The sequence below is a fragment of the Gossypium arboreum genome, chromosome 10 (assembly GCF_025698485.1).
Source record: "Gossypium arboreum isolate Shixiya-1 chromosome 10, ASM2569848v2, whole genome shotgun sequence".
Lineage (NCBI taxonomy): Eukaryota > Viridiplantae > Streptophyta > Magnoliopsida > Malvales > Malvaceae > Gossypium > Gossypium arboreum.
The window spans coordinates 121,156,226-121,161,613 of NC_069079.1; the positions used below are offsets into that span (position 1 = coordinate 121,156,226).

The 5,388-nt window shown below is 35.7% G+C and overlaps 1 long non-coding RNA gene across 1 annotated transcript; it reads right to left on the minus strand.

Moving 5' to 3' along the window:
• Positions 1-1,615: 1,615 nt before the first annotated feature.
• Positions 1,616-2,511, minus strand: LOC128281473 (uncharacterized). The gene is made up of 2 exons (XR_008271684.1): positions 2,274-2,511; positions 1,616-1,952 (listed from the first exon to the last, which is right to left on the minus strand). It is a non-coding gene; the product is annotated as an uncharacterized LOC128281473 (long non-coding RNA).
• Positions 2,512-5,388: the final 2,877 nt, after the last annotated feature.

The window sequence follows — 5,388 nt, forward strand, 5'->3', positions numbered from 1 at the left end:
GGGCCTTACGTGGTGAAGAAAGCTTTCTCTGGAGGAGCATTGATTCTAGCCGAGATGGACGGTAGAAACTTGCCCAATCCTGTAAACTCGGATTCAGTCAAGAAGTATTTTACCTGAAGAAAGAGAGGCCAGAGTGAAAACCCGCAAAGGGCGCTCTAAAATCCAAAAAACAAAAAAAAAACCAAGAGGCCAAGGTGAAAACCCGCAAAGGGCACTTTGAGACCAAAGGGGCTTTTGAGCTGAAAACCCGAAAACGGGCAGCTTAAATTTTGAATATGGGGCATATGGTAGTCTTGTCCTCCGAAAATCAGCAAAACAGAAGAATATTACACCTTGGAGCATCAACAAAATACGCGGGATCTCCTGAACACACATTTGGTTCGAATGAGCTTTTGAGAAATTAGAATAGTGAAACTCGTGCTGCGATATTTGGGGCACCTTTTTCTGCACCTTATCAGAATCGTTATCCTATGTATTCACATCAAATTTTGCTTAATAAAATTCTATTGGTCCATTATGATAATCTCTTTCGAGCATTTTTGTTGAAATCGCGATTTTTGAACATGTAATATTCACACAAAAGATGTTATGCATATTACTTTGGAAAGTCTCTAAATGGTACAAGGACCTGAAACAAGGCCACTAGTCAGGACTAACCAGGTTCAAAGTTGGAAAACATTGAGAAAAGAGTAGTCCAAATTATGACTATTTCTTTAAATTTTCTGTCAGAGATAACGGTTAAGCAAGAAGACGCAATAGCACATCAATGATAGAACCCGGATAAATTATGAGCAATGACACCTTAAGCGTTTAAAAAAGGAATCACTCTCATAACATATCTACATTCGTAATCATTCATTTAGTTAGGAGTACTTGGTTCATTCCGATCATAGCCTTCTAGTTACTTGACATAAACACCACGTATAGCCAGGGGCATTGGATTCATTTAGATCATGGCACCCTAATTATTTAGCCTACACAAATACAGGAAACCCATTCTACACATCATGTCTTTAAAAGACAGTGTAGCGACATTGGCGAATCTAGCAGATTTGGCGTCTCTGTATTGGCGGAGAGCAGATCGAAGATAGTAGATTTGGCGTCTCTGTATTGGCGGAGAGTAGATCGAAGATAGCAGATTTGGCATCTCTGTATTGACGGAGAGCAGATCGAAGATAGCAGATTTGGCATCTCTGTATTGGCGGAGAGCAGATCGAAGATAGCAGATTTGGCGTCTCTGTATTGGCGGAGAGCAGATCAAATATAGCAGATTTGGCGTCTTTGTATTGGCGGAGAGCAGATCGAAGATTGCAGATTTGGCATCTCTGTATTGGCAGAGAGCAGATTGAAAATAACAGATGGGTGTTCCTGAGTTTTCAAGAAGCAAGTTGAGGATAGCCAATTTGCCACTCCTGAAGACATTAGAATACCTTTGGGGGAGATGAGGACCAAGATTTTGAGACTTAGCCAGGCCGGGCAAATTTGTTCCTTTTTATAGTCTTTGCTCTATTCTCGTTACACGACAATGAGCAAAGAGCGGCAACTGTAACGGGCCAAATCTGCCTGGGGCCCAACAACCAAAAAACCAAAATTAAAAACAAAACAAAAAAAAATATAATAAAAACCCAATAACATATAGTCCATTAAATGTCTATTTACAGACTTTAGCCCGAAACATTACAAACCCAAACCCAATTTTTAGACCCAAAACCAAATTAACCTCAATGCCCAAACTAATGCCTTACGGTCCAATTACAAAAATTATGGCCCAACTACTAGAATAGGCCCGAAAAGCCCAAATTGTCAATGTTCCAGAAACCTTAGGGCTCTCCCTCGCTTTGCGCCGTAACCGAGCCCCCCCTCAGCGCCTCCGTACGCTCCAGTCTCCAGCAACCACGCCAACACAGCCCCGTACGCCTCACGCCAAGGGCCAGCGCACACCCGTACTCTACCTACAAGAAGGACAATCCACACAACAGTAAACACAAACAAAAATAGCAGAACAACAAATGAAAAAAATGGCATTTTTAATTTATTTTCCTTTTTTATTTTTTCCTTCGGCTATAAAGCCATATTTCTTAGTCTATGTAAAGGTTACGAATGCTTACGCACATGGAGAGATACAAAAAAAAGAATCAAATAACAAAAGGTGATTTCTTTTGTTTTTCTTCTAGGTTTTTGGTTTTAGTTTTCTACGAGTTGATTCGTTTTCTCCTTAAGCCTTTCTTCATTGTTTTGTTAAGAGATAAAAGAATAAGAAAAGAAGGGCTTACTTTCGTGAATGAGCCATCGGGGACGGTTTCCTCTTCGCCAAAATCGAAGCTCGGGATCGATCTCTCAAGGCTAAAACTCGGTCTCTATACGAGGACCAAAGTGGGGAGATAGGATGGTTCCTCTGTGTGCCATCATCCACCAACTTCAATGGTGGAATGAGGATGGTCGGTTAGAAGAATGAAGAAGAGGGGGGGCACTTAAGTTTTTCCTCCCCTTTCCCATCATTTGTCTGCTGCGGCGCTTAGGAGTGTCTTAGGTTTTTCTTTTTCTTTTTAACTTACAAAAGGAAACGACGTCGTCTAAGGCATGGTCTGATAGCCTTAAAAACGACGCCGTACAAGCCATATCCAATTGGACCCGATCCCAATACCCTTGGGATCCGCGCATTTTCGTGGTGAGGGGTTATTTTCCATATTGGTCCCTGTCCTTTCGCGCTTCAGTTCAATCAGCCCACGCTTATGTTTCATTTTCTTAAAATTGCTCCTGTGATTTGCATACGTTCGCGCTTTAGTCCGCATTTGCACATAGCGTTTTGGAGTCTGGAATAATTCCAGTTTTGGTCCTCATATATTTGTATACATCACACGCTGGTCCCTTTTGTTATTTTGGCAGTTGTTTTCATTTATAATTTGTCTCTCTTATTTTAATTCCATTTCAATTGAATCTCTTTTCTTTATTTATTCATTTTATGGTTTATTATCATTTTTTAAGACACATCCAATATTTTTTATCCTTGTTTATTTTTTTTATATATTATAAGTTATTTTAATGATTTGATTTCGTTTTTTAATCACTTTTGTAATGTTTTTTTTACATACACTATTATATATACATATATACTTTATATCAAAGTTAATTTTTTTATTTCATATATATATTTAACCTTGTATCATTTTATACATATGGCTTCTTTTGAATTTATTCTTATATTTTATTATATAATCTTACATAACATATCCTTTAAATTATTATATATTTTATCGTTATCTATATTTGGTCTATATATATTATTAGACCCATGTATTTTAATGTGTATTTTTGCTATGATAATATGTTTTGTATATATGTTCTATATAAATTATTTTTATACTTGCCCATAATAGCATATGTATTTGACTTACATACATTTTTTAACCTATACGTATTATCATTTTCTATACTAATTCACATGAACTTAGTTTTAAATTTATGTATATTAATACATTCACTACTTTAATGGATTTTTCTATTTTTAAAACCCTTTTGGCTTTGTGATTTATCAAGTGCTTTCAATATACATATATGAAATTATTTTAGAAACTTCATCTTTATAATTTTAAAGATCATTATTTTTGAGTTTTTCTCGATGTTATATTTATGTTTTATATAGCCTCTTGTTTAAATATGCTTAATAAAAGGGTGCGTGTATATTTTATATTAACAATATGTATATATATGTGTATATCTTATTATTAATCTCATGCTTTTATAAACTTACATGTATATGTGACTTATAAGTCTATTTTGTGGATTGCGTCTTGTCATGTATCTTCACCATTTATTATATTATATATATAGTTTCTAAATCATCATGTAGTCGGTCAACTTATATTTTATACGTCCATTTATTCGTCATTATTGTGAAGTAGTTTTATACCATGTTGCTTCTTTGATTTGCATTTTATTTTGTGCCTATAATAATTTTATTATGTCATGTATACTGCCGTTGCATTTTATTCATTGTTTCATATGGCCTTGTTAATTATCATTCATACATGATTGAAGTTAGGTCATAATTTTTAGATTAATTATATTTAATTACCTGTTCTGCTAATTGATTAATATTTTCATTCGTTAAGCATTGTATTTCGCATATACATATTACCCCATTCATTGTTTTCCTTTTTGATTTTTGAAATGTGGTTCTAAAACCCAAGTTTTATGATTAACTTCGCCTTATTTCAAACCGAATTAATACGTCATAAGCTAGCTTTATAATCATTCATTCAATAATTCTTCAAGTCGAAGCTGGATTCGATGTTTGGCAATTCGCGGAATCGTGCCTTAACGTGTTGGGTTGCAATTCTGCGTTTGCTCAAAATAATCGCATATCATTTCGAAATTTCACTCACGCCTTTTAAAATTCCTCAAAACGAAGACGAGGTTCGATATTTAGCAATTCACGGAATCGTGCCCTAACGTGTTGGGTTGCAATTTTGCGTTTGCTCAAAATATTCGGGCTTCCCTTCAAAATTCCATTCATATATTCTAAAAATTTTTTAAAACGAAGGTAATATTCGGCGTTTGACAATTCGAGAATCATGCCCTATCGTGCTAGGTTATGGTTTCTGGTTTGCTCAAAATGATCGAACATTCCTTGGCATTCTCACTCATGTTTATATAAAAAATTCTTAAAAACGAAGACGATGTTCAATGTTTGGCGATTTGAGAATCGTGCCCTATTGTGCTGGGTTGCGCTTTTTCATTGGTCCGAAACAATTGAAGATCCCTTCGGAATTTCCCTCACATTTTCTAAAATCTTTCAAAATGAAGGCGATGTTCGATGTTTGGCAATTTGAGAATCGATCCCTATCGTGCTGGGTTGCGCTTTTTCATTTGCCCAAAATAATCGAATATCTCCTCGGAAATTTCACACGTATTTTATAAAGGAAGGCAATGGTCAATATTTGGAAATTCGAGGAATCGTACCCTACAGTGCTGGGTTTCGATTTTTTCGTTGGACCAAATAGTTGAGCATCCCTCTGTAATTCTCAAATTATATACTTTCGGACATCGAAACGAGAAATTTTGGCAACCGACTCGGATTACTCAAATGTTATTAAAAAGGAACCACATTTTAAAAAACATTTTTAATTTTAGACATAAGGACAGTATTTAATCGATTTGGTACCAATTTTGGGCGTAGTGAGGGTGCTAATCCTTCCTCATACGTAACCGACTCCCGAGCCCGTCTTCTCATATTCTCGTAGACCAGAATCGTTGTTTTAGTAAACCAAAAATGTTTTATTAAGAATTCCTAGGTGACCCGATCACACCAAAATAAAAGGATCGGTGGCGACTCCCAATTTTTGTTTTTCAAAAAGTCGATTTCCCCTTTTTTTTAAACCTAGAAAT